This window comes from Pseudophryne corroboree, chromosome 6 (genome assembly GCF_028390025.1).
Source record: "Pseudophryne corroboree isolate aPseCor3 chromosome 6, aPseCor3.hap2, whole genome shotgun sequence".
NCBI lineage: Eukaryota > Metazoa > Chordata > Amphibia > Anura > Myobatrachidae > Pseudophryne > Pseudophryne corroboree.
The window spans coordinates 211,186,899-211,198,918 of NC_086449.1; positions in this window are offsets into that span (position 1 = coordinate 211,186,899).

The following is a 12,020-nucleotide window of genomic DNA, read 5'->3' on the forward strand; positions in this document are numbered from 1 at the left end:
GCGTGACACTGCAGTGCCACTCCTAGATGGGCCAGGTGTTTGTGTCGGCCACTAGGGTCGCTTATCTTACTCACACAGCTACCTCATTGCGCCTCTTTTTTTCTTCTTTGCGTCATGTGCTGTTTGGGGAGTGTTTTTTGGAAGGGCCATCCTGCGTGACACTGCAGTGCCACTCCTAGATGGGCCAGGTGTTTGTGTCGGCCACTAGGGTCGCTTATCTTACTCACACAGCTACCTCATTGCGCCTCTTTTTTTCTTCTTTGCGTCATGTGCTGTTTGGGGAGTGTTTTTTGGAAGGGCCATCCTGCGTGACACTGCAGTGCCACTCCTAGATGGGCCAGGTGTTTGTGTCGGCCACTAGGGTCGCTTATCTTACTCACACAGCTACCTCATTGCGCCTCTTTTTTTCTTCTTTGCGTCATGTGCTGTTTGGGGAGTGTTTTTTGGAAGGGCCATCCTGCGTGACACTGCAGTGCCACTCCTAGATGGGCCAGGTGTTTGTGTCGGCCACTAGGGTTGCTTAGCTTACTCACACAGCTACCTCATTGCGCCTCTTTTTTTCTTCTTTGCGTCATGTGCTGTTTGGGGAGTGTTTTTTGGAAGGGCCATCCTGCGTGACACTGCAGTGCCACTCCTAGATGGGCCAGGTGTTTGTGTCGGCCACTAGGGTTGCTTAGCTTACTCACACAGCTACCTCATTGCGCCTCTTTTTTTCTTCTTTGCGTCATGTGCTGTTTGGGGAGTGTTTTTTGGAAGGGCCATCCTGCGTGACACTGCAGTGCCACTCCTAGATGGGCCAGGTGTTTGTGTCGGCCACTAGGGTCGCTTATCTTACTCACACAGCTACCTCATTGCGCCTCTTTTTTTCTTCTTTGCGTCATGTGCTGTTTGGGGAGTGTTTTTTGGAAGGGCCATCCTGCGTGACACTGCAGTGCCACTCCTAGATGGGCCAGGTGTTTGTGTCGGCCACTAGGGTCGCTTATCTTACTCACACAGCTACCTCATTGCGCCTCTTTTTTTCTTCTTTGCGTCATGTGCTGTTTGGGGAGTGTTTTTTGGAAGGGCCATCCTGCGTGACACTGCAGTGCCACTCCTAGATGGGCCAGGTGTTTGTGTCGGCCACTAGGGTCGCTTATCTTACTCACACAGCTACCTCATTGCGCCTCTTTTTTTCTTCTTTGCGTCATGTGCTGTTTGGGGAGTGTTTTTTGGAAGGGCCATCCTGCGTGACACTGCAGTGCCACTCCTAGATGGGCCAGGTGTTTGTGTCGGCCACTAGGGTCGCTTATCTTACTCACACAGCTACCTCATTGCGCCTCTTTTTTTCTTCTTTGCGTCATGTGCTGTTTGGGGAGTGTTTTTTGGAAGGGCCATCCTGCGTGACACTGCAGTGCCACTCCTAGATGGGCCAGGTGTTTGTGTCGGCCACTAGGGTTGCTTAGCTTACTCACACAGCTACCTCATTGCGCCTCTTTTTTTCTTCTTTGCGTCATGTGCTGTTTGGGGAGTGTTTTTTGGAAGGGCCATCCTGCGTGACACTGCAGTGCCACTCCTAGATGGGCCAGGTGTTTGTGTCGGCCACTAGGGTCGCTTAGCTTAGTCATCCAGCGACCTCGGTGCAAATTTTAGGACTAAAAATAATATTGTGAGGTGTTCAGAATAGACTGAAAATGAGTGGAAATTATGGTTTTTGAGGTTAATAATACTTTGGGATCAAAATGACCCCCAAATTCTATGATTTAAGCTGTTTTTTAGTGTTTTTTGAAAAAAACACCCGAATCCAAAACACACCCGAATCCGACAAAAAAAATTCGGTGAGGTTTTGCCAAAACGCGGTCGAACCCAAAACACGGCCGCGGAACCGAACCCAAAACCAAAACACAAAACCCGAAAAATTTCAAGTGCACATCTCTAATATATAGTACCTGTAAAAAGGGAAATCTATACAGGAAGCATGACTTACTGTATGTTTAACACAGGATGCAGTCATGTGACCGGTGCTAAGGATCCCAGCGGTCACCATGCCGACGCCGGGATCCCATGCGATTAAAATACTGCAGATAGAATGCCGACCCACAGGGACTATTCACACTTGTGAGTGTCAACGACACACATAGAGTGGGAATAGAACCTGTGGCAAGCGCAGCGAGCTCACAAGGGACTTTGTTGCACTTAACTCCCCCCGTCGGCATTCTGCTCCCAGTATCCCGGGGTCAGTATGCTGACCGCTGGGACCCCAAGCACCAGTCTCCCAGCACCAACCTGTTTAACACTAATGTAATAGCAATATTTAGAATTCTGAGTGATAGAGTAGGACCAGATGGGGAAGAATTGGCGCAGTTCATCAGTTTAACAAATGTTGCAACAATTGTAACTAACATTCAGTGGCAGATTTTACGTACCTGGACTGCAACCCCCCAGTAAAATCCACCACTTTAGTGCGCTCATCTAAGACAGTTGCAGTCTGTGTGACTGCACTGGCTCAGTAGCTTCACTGTGACGAGACTGGCAGTGAATTCTTATTGGAAGTCCTACCTGCCAGTCACCCGCAGGAAAGGCAGTCCCATGTTTCCTTCATTTTGGGACTGCCAGACCAGGCTGCGATTAGCAGTGAGAAGGCTTCCTGTAGGAAGTCCCTCACTGCCTGATCGTCAGCCCAATCCAGCTTCTATTTGCCTTCTTCAAGGCGAAGCGGTCCATAGATCCCGGGAGTTTGTACGTGTGCGCTCAAGCCGTCGATTGTGCACATGTGCTTGTCCCGGGGCCATGCCAGATCCATTGCGCAGGCGCTGAGACCCGGCAGGACGGGGCAGACTCTCTCAAAAAAGGTAGGAGCTGCCGCTGCTGACATTCCCTTTTTATAAAGTACTAGCTGGAGTATCTGGCATTGCCCGGAATTTTAAGAATGTTTGTTTACAAAAATGTATTTAAATATTAAACACACAGTATAAATAACATAGTATAAAAAACATGTAAAATGTTATACACATTAATAAAATGAAAACCCAATTTAAAAATAGCACAGCACATTATGTATCTCCTGATATACTCTGTGCTGCTAGGGGACCATGCTACTTCCACTATATAACTCTCAGTGTGTGGGTTCGTGCTATCTCCATTCCCCTCCTCACATCATGTCACTGCCCCTGTCACATGCAGCCCTGTCATCACTGACATATCATGCATGTCCTGATATAGTCAGTGCTGCTGGCTGACCCCTAGGGGTACTAGTGGTGTTACCCCCACAGTGTTGTTCCCAGAGTGTAAGTAATATGTGTAGCAAGTTTGGTGTAAATTGCTCCAGGCATTCCGTCTGCTGAAAAACTCTGTGCTGCCTCATCCCCAGAGGTGCTAGGGGTGTCTTACCCCCACGGTGTTTGTTCCCAGCTTGTAAGTCATATGTGTACCAAGTTTGTTGAAAATAGGTCCAGGCATTCTGGAGTTATGCTGTCTCCTGAAATACTCTGTGCTGCTGCCCCACCCTTAGGGGTGCTAGGGGTGTCTAACCCCCACAGAGTTTGTTCCCAGATATTAAGTCAGATGTGTACCATAGTTTAGTGTAAATTTCTCCAGGCCTTCCACAGTTATGCTGTCTGCTGACATACGTTGTGCTGCTGTCCCACCCCTAGGGGTGCTAGGGGTATCTTACCCCCACAGTGTTTGTTTCCCGAGTGTAAGTCATATGTGTACCAAGGTTTGTTGTGTAATGTTGTAAATTGGTCTAGCCATTCGGGAGTTATGCTGTCTACTGAAATACTCCGTGCCACTGTCCCATCCCTAGGGGTGCTAGGGGTGTCTAACACCCACAGAGTTTGTTCCAAGATTGTAAGTCAGATGTGTACCAAGTTTGGTGTAAATTACTCCAGGCCTTCCACAGTTTTTCTGTCTCCTGAAATACTCTGTGCTGCTGTCCCACCCCTAGGGGTGCTATGGGTGTCTGACCCCCACATTGTTTGTTTCCCGAGTGTAAGTCATATGTGTACCGAGTTTGTTGTAAATTGGTCTAGCCATTCGAGAGTTATGCTGTCTTCTGAAATACTCTGTGCTGCTGTCCCACCCCTAGGGGTGCTATGGGTGTCTGACCCCCACAGTGTTTGTTTCCCGAGTGTAAGTCATATGTGTACCAAGTTTGGTGTAAATTGGTCTAGCCATTCGGGAGTTATGCTGTCTCCTGAAATACTTTGTGCTGCTGTGCCACCCCTAGGGGTGCCAGGGGTGTCTAACCCCCACAGAGTTTGTTCCAAGATTGTAGGTCAGATGTGTACCAAGTTTGGTGTAAATTGCTGCAGGCCTTCCACAGTTTTGTTGCTGCTGACATACTCTGTTCTGCTGTCCTACCCCTAGGGGTGCTAGGGGTGTCTTCCTCCCACAGTGTTTGTTGCCATAGTGTACGGCATATGGGTACCAATTTTTGAATACATTGCTCCAGGAATTACGGAGTTATACTGTCTCCTGATATACTCTGTGCTGCTGTCTGCCCCCCTATGGGTGCTAGGGATTTCAAATTGTTTTAGTTGCCTCCACCATGTTTTAATACGCTTGTATGTAAAATTTCACGATCTTCACTTGTAAACTGTGGATTTGTATAGGAAGACAGAAGGATAGAAGGACAGAAGGACAAATTTTCATTTTTATATATTAGATAGAGAATAGTGTTTATAATATATATGGTGAGTGCATGTACCACATGCACTGCAGATATAGGAGTGGTGAGTGTATATAAAAAAAGAAAAGGAGGACCTGTGTGTCCTGAAATTAGAGTGTATAGATACTAGTGATGAGCGGGTTCGGTTTCTCGGAAACCGAACCCCCCCCGAACTTCACCCTTTTTACACGGGTCCGAGCCATACTCGGATTCTCCCGTATGGCTCGGTTAACCCGAGCGCGCCCGAACGTCATCATCCTGCTGTCGGATTCTCGCGAGATTCGGATTCTATATAAGCAACCGCGCGTCGCCGCCATTTTCACTCGTGCATTGGAAATGTTAGGGAGAGGACATGGCTGGCGTCCTCTCCGTTATTGTTGAACTTGATTGTGCATTATTGCTTAATTGTGGGGAGGACTGGGGAGCAGCTGTATAATATAGGAGGAGTACAGTGCAGAGTTTTGCTGATCAGTGACCACCAGTTATCCGTTCTCTGCCTGAAAAAAACGCTCCATATCTGTGCTCAGTGTGCTGCATATATCTGTGCTCACACTGCTTAATTGTGGGGACTGGGGAGCAGCTGTATTATATAGCAGGAGTACAGTGCAGAGTTTTGCTGACAGTGACCACCAGTATATGTTGTCTGCCTGAAAAACGCTCCATATCTGTGCTCAGTGTGCTGCTTTATTGTGGGGACTGGGGACCACCAGCATAATATTATATAGGAGGAGTACAGTGCAGAGTTTTGCTGACCAGTGACCACCAGTATATAATATATAGCATTACGGTAAAGTAGGCCACTGCTGTACCTACCTCTGTGTCATCATTAAGTATACTATCCATCTAGATTCTATACCTGTGGTGCATTTCAGTTGTGCAGTTTGCTGACACAGTGACCACCAGTATATATAGCAGTACGGTACGGAAGGCCACTGCTGTACCTACCTCTGTGTCGTCATTAAGTATACTATCCATCTACATTCTATACCTGTGGTGCATTTTAGTTTTGCAGTTTGCTGACACAGTGACCACCAGTATACTATATATAGCAGTACGATACGGAAGGCCACTGCTGTGCCTACCTCTGTGTCGTCATTAAGTATACTATCCATCGAAATTCTATACCTGTGGTGCATTTTAGTTTTGCAGTTTGCTGACACAGTGACCACCAGTATACTATATATAGCAGTACGGTACGGAAGGCCACTGCTGTACCTACCTCTGTGTTGTCATTAAGTATACTATCCATCTACATTCTATACCTGTGGTGCAATTTAGTTTTGCAGTTTGCTGACACAGTGACCACCAGTATACTATTTATAGCAGTACAGTATGGAAGGCCACTGCTGTACCTACCTCTGTGTCGTCATTAAGTTTACTATCCATCTACATTCTATACCTGTGGTGCATTTTAGTTTTGCAGTTTGCTGACACAGTGACCACCAGTATATATAGCAGTACGTTACGGAAGGCCACTGCTCTACCTACCTCTGTGTCGTCAAGTATACTATCCATCCATACCTGTGGTGCATTTCAGTTGTGCGCAGTATATATAGTAGTAGGCCATTGCTATTGATACTGGCATATAATTCCACACATTAAAAAATGGAGAACAAAAATGTGGAGGGTAAAATAGGGAAAGATCAAGATCCATTTCCACCTCGTGCTGAAGCTGCTGCCACTAGTCATGGCCGAGACGATGAAATGCCATCAACGTCGTCTGCCAAGGCAAATGCCTAATGTCATAGTAGAGAGCATGTAAAATCCAAAAAACAAAAGTTCAGTAAAATGACCCGAAAAACAAAATTGAAAGCATCTGATGAGAAGCGTAAACTTGCCAATATGTTATTTACTACACGGAGTGGCAAGGAACGGCTGAGGCCCTGGCCTATGTTCATGGCTAGTGGTTCAGATTCACATGAGGATGGAAGCACTCATCCTCTCGCTAGAAAAATGAAAAGACTTAAGCTGGCAAAAGCACAGCAAAGAACTGTGCGTTCTTCTAAATCACAAATCCCCAAGGAGAGTCCAATTGTGTCGGTTGCGATGCCTGACCTTCCCAACACTGGACGGGAAGAGCTTGCGACTTCCACCATTTGCACGCCCCCTGCAAGTGCTGGAAGGAGCACCCGCAGTCCAGTTCCTGATAGTCAAATTGAAGATGTCACTGTTGAAGTACGCCAGGATGAGGATATGGGTGTTGCTGGCACTGGGGAGGAAATTGACAAGGAGGATTCTGATGGTGAGGTGGTTTGTTTAAGTCAGGCACCCGGGGAGACACCTTTTGTCTGTGGGACGAATATGGCCATTGACATGCCTGGTCAAAATACAAAAAAAATCAGCTCTTCGGTGTGTAATTATTTCAACACAAGTGCGGACAACAGGTGTCAAGCCGTGTGTTGCCTTTGTCAAGCTGTAATAAGTAGGGGTAAGGACGTTAACCACCTCGGAACATCCTCCCTTATACGTCACCTGCAGCGCATTCATCATAAGTCAGTGAAAAGCTCAAAAACTTTGGGTGACAGCGGAAGCAGTCCACTGAACACTAAATCCCTTCCTCTTGTAACCAAGCTCCTGCAAACCACACCACCAACTCCCTCAGTGTCAATTTCCTCCTTACACAGGAAAGCCAATAGTCCTGCAGGCCATGTCACTGGCAAGTCTGACGAGTCCTCTCCTGCCTGGGATTCCTCCGATGCATCCTTGAGTGTAACGCCTACTGCTGCTGGCGCTGCTGTTGTAGCTGCTGGGAGTCGATCGTCATCCCAGAGGGGAAGTCGGAAGACCACTTGTACTACTTCCAGTAAGCAATTGACTGTCCAACAGTCCTTTGCGAGGAAGATGAAATATCACAGCAGTCATCCTGCTGCAAAGCAGATAACTCAGGCCTTGGCAGCCTGGGCGGTGAGAAATGTGGTTCCGGTATCCACCGTTAATTCAGAGGCAACTAGAGACTTGATTGAGGTACTGTGTCCCCGGTACCAAATACCATCTAGGTTCCATTTCTCTAGGCAGGCGATACCGAAAATGTACACAGACCTCAGAAAAAGAGTCACCAGTGTCCAAAAAAATGCAGTTGTACCCAATGTCCACTTAACCACGGACATGTGGACAAGTGGAGCAGGGCAGACTCAGGACTATATGACTGTGACAGCCCACTGGGTAGATGTATTGCCTCCCGCAGCAAGAACAGCAGCGGCGGCACTAGTAGCAGCATCTCGCAAACGCCAACTCGTTCCTAGGCAGGCTACGCTTTGTATCACCGCTTTCCAGAAGAGGCACACAGCTGACAACCTCTTACGGAAACTGAGGAAGATCATCGCAGAATGGCTTACCCCAATTGGACTCTCCTGGGGATTTGTGACATCGGACAACGCCAGCAATATTGTGCGTGTATTACATCAGGGCAAATTCCAGCACGTCCCATGTTTTGCACATACATTGAATTTGGTGGTGCAGAATTATTTAAAAAACGACAGGGGCGTGCAAGAGATGCTGTCGGTGGCCCGAAGAATTGCGGGCCACTTTCGGAATTCAGCCACCGCGTACAGAAGACTGGAGCACCACCAAACAGTCCTGAACCTGCCCTGCCATCATCTGAAGCAAGAGGTGGTAACGAGGTGGAATTCAACCCTCTATATGCTTCAGAGGATGGAGGAGCAGCAAAAGGCCATTCAAGCCTATACATCTGGCCACGATATAGGTAAAGGAGGGGGAATGCACCTGACTCAAGCGCAGTGGAGAATGATTTCAACATTGTGCAAGGTTCTGCAACCCTTTGAACTTGCCACACGTGAAGTCAGTTCAGACACTGCCAGCCTGAGTCAGGTCATTCCCCTCATCAGGCTTTTGCAGAAGAAGCTGGAGACATTGAAGGAGGAGCTAAAACAGAGCGATTCCGCTAGGCATGTGGGACTTGTGGATGGAGCCCTTAATTCGCTTAACCAGGATTCACGGGTGGTCAATCTGTTGAAATCAGAGCACTACATTTTGGTAGAGATGAGCGGGTTCGGTTTCTCTGAATCCGAACCCGCCAGAACTTCATGGTTTTTTTCACGGGTCCGAGCAGACTCGGATCTTCCCGCCTTGCTCGGTTAACCCGAGCGCGCCCGAACGTCATCATGACGCTGTCGGATTCTCGCGAGGATCGGATTCTATCGCGAGACTCGGATTCTATATAAGGAGCCTCGCGTCGCCGCCATTTTCACACGTGCATTGAGATTGATAGGGAGAGGACGTGGCTGGCGTCCTCTCCATTTAGATTATAAGAGACTGAGAGAGATTTACTGGAGCTGACTAGGAGGAGTACTGTTACTGTAGAAGTGTAGAGACTGAGTGGAGAGAGTTTACTAGTGAGGACAGTGCAGTTTACTTTATAATCCGTTCTCTGCCTGAAAAAAGCGATACACAGCACACAGTGACTCAGTCACATACCATATCTGTGTGCACTGCTCAGGCTCAGGCCAGTGTGCTGCATCATCTATTATCTATATATAATATTATATATATCTGTCTGACTGCTCAGCTCACACAGCTTATAATTGTGGGGGAGACTGGGGAGCACTACTGCAGTGCCAGTTATAGGTTATAGCAGGAGCCAGGAGTACATAATATATTATATAGTGAGTGACCACCAGACACACAGTGCAGTTTATTTAATATATCCGTTCTCTGCCTGAAAAAAGCGATACACACAGTGACTCAGTCAGTCACATACCATATCTGTGTGCACTGCTCAGGCTCAGGCCAGTGTGCTGCATCATCTATTATCTATATATAATATTATATATATATCTGTCTGACTGCTCAGCTCACACAGCTTATAATTGTGGGGGAGACTGGGGAGCACTACTGCAGTGCCAGTTATAGGTTATAGCAGGAGCCAGGAGTACATAATATATTATATAGTGAGTGACCACCAGACACACAGTGCAGTTTATTTAATATATCCGTTCTCTGCCTGAAAAAAGCGATACACACAGTGACTCAGTCAGTCACATACCATATCTGTGTGCACTGCTCAGGCTCAGGCCAGTGTGCTGCATCATCTATTATCTATATATAATATTATATATATCTGTCTGACTGCTCAGCTCACACAGCTTATAATTGTGGGGGAGACTGGGGAGCACTACTGCAGTGCCAGTTATAGGTTATAGCAGGAGCCAGGAGTACATAATATATTATATAGTGAGTGACCACCAGACACACAGTGCAGTTTATTTAATATATCCGTTCTCTGCCTGAAAAAAGCGATACACACAGTGACTCAGTCAGTCACATACCATATCTGTGTGCACTGCTCAGGCTCAGGCCAGTGTGCTGCATCATCTATATATATTATATATCTGTCTGACTGCTCAGCTCACACAGCTTATAATTGTGGGGGAGACTGGGGAGCACTACTGCAGTGCCAGTTATAGGTTATAGCAGGAGCCAGGAGTACATATTATATTAAAATTAAACAGTGCACACTTTTGCTGCAGGAGTGCCACTGCCAGTGTGACTGACCAGTGACCTGACCACACTGACCACCAGTATAGTTAGTAGTATACTTATATTGTGATTGCCTGAAAAAGTTAAACACTCGTCGTGTGACTTCACTTGTGTGTTTTTTTTTTTTTTTATTCTATAAAAATAAAACTCATTCTGCTGACAGACAGTGTCCAGCAGGTCCGTCATTATATAATATATAATATATACCTGTCCGGCTGCAGTAGTGATATATATATATTTTTTATATCATTTATCATCCAGTCGCAGCAGACACAGTACGGTAGTTCACGGCTGTGGCTACCTCTGTGTCTCTGCACTCGGCAGGCAGTCCGTCCATAATTGTAATACCACCTAACCGTGGATTTTTTTCATTCTTCTTTATACATACATAGTTACATAGACATCTTCTCTTTATCAACCAGTCTATATTAGCTGCAGACACAGTACAGTATGGTAGTTCACGGCTGTGGCTACCTCTGTGTCTGCACTCGGCAGGCAGTCCGTCCATAATTGTATACCACCTAACCGTGGTTTTTTTTCATTCTTCTTTATACATACATAGTTACATAGACATCTTCTCTTTATCAACCAGTCTATATTAGCTGCAGACACAGTACAGTATGGTAGTTCACGGCTGTGGCTACCTCTGTGTCTGCACTCGGCAGGCAGTCCGTCCATAATTGTATACCACCTAACCGTGGATTTTTTTCAGTCTTCTTTATACATACATAGTTACATAGACATCTTCTCTTTATCAACCAGTCTATATTAGCTGCAGACACAGTACAGTACGGTAGTTCACGGCTGTGGCTACCTCTGTGTCTGCAGTCGGCAGGCAGTCCATAATTGTATACTAGTATCCATCTCCATTGTTTACCTGAGGTGCCTTTTAGTTGTGCCTATTAAAATATGGAGAACAAAAATGTTGAGGTTCCAAAATTAGGGAAAGATCAAGATCCACTTCCACCTCGTGCTGAAGCTGCTGCCACTAGTCATGGCCGAGACGATGAAATGCCAGCAACGTCGTCTGCCAAGGCCGATGCCCAATGTTATAGTACAGAGCATGTCAAATCCAAAACACCAAATATCAGAAAAAAAAGGACTCCAAAACCTAAAATAAAATTGTCGGAGGAGAAGCGTAAACTTGCCAATATGCCATTTACCACACGGAGTGGCAAGGAACGGCTGAGGCCCTGGCCTATGTTCATGGCTAGTGGTTCAGCTTCACATGAGGATGGAAGCACTCAGCCTCTCGCTAGAAAAATGAAAAGACTCAAGCTGGCAAAAGCAGCACAGCAAAGAACTGTGCATTCTTCGAAATCCCAAATCCACAAGGAGAGTCCAATTGTGTCGGTTGCGATGCCTGACCTTCCCAACACTGGACGTGAAGAGCATGCGCCTTCCACCATTTGCACGCCCCCTGCAAGTGCTGGAAGGAGCACCCGCAGTCCAGTTCCTGATAGTCAGATTGAAGATGTCAGTGTTGAAGTACACCAGGATGAGGAGGATATGGGTGTTGCTGGCGCTGGGGAGGAAATTGACCAGGAGGATTCTGATGGTGAGGTGGTTTGTTTAAGTCAGGCACCCGGGGAGACACCTGTTGTCCGTGGGAGGAATATGGCCGTTGACATGCCAGGTGAAAATACCAAAAAAATCAGCTCTTCGGTGTGGAGGTATTTCACCAGAAATGCGGACAACAGGTGTCAAGCCGTGTGTTCCCTTTGTCAAGCTGTAATAAGTAGGGGTAAGGACGTTAACCACCTCGGAACATCCTCCCTTATACGTCACCTGCAGCGCATTCATAATAAGTCAGTGACAAGTTCAAAAACTTTGGGTGACAGCGGAAGCAGTCCACTGACCAGTAAATCCCTTCCTCTTG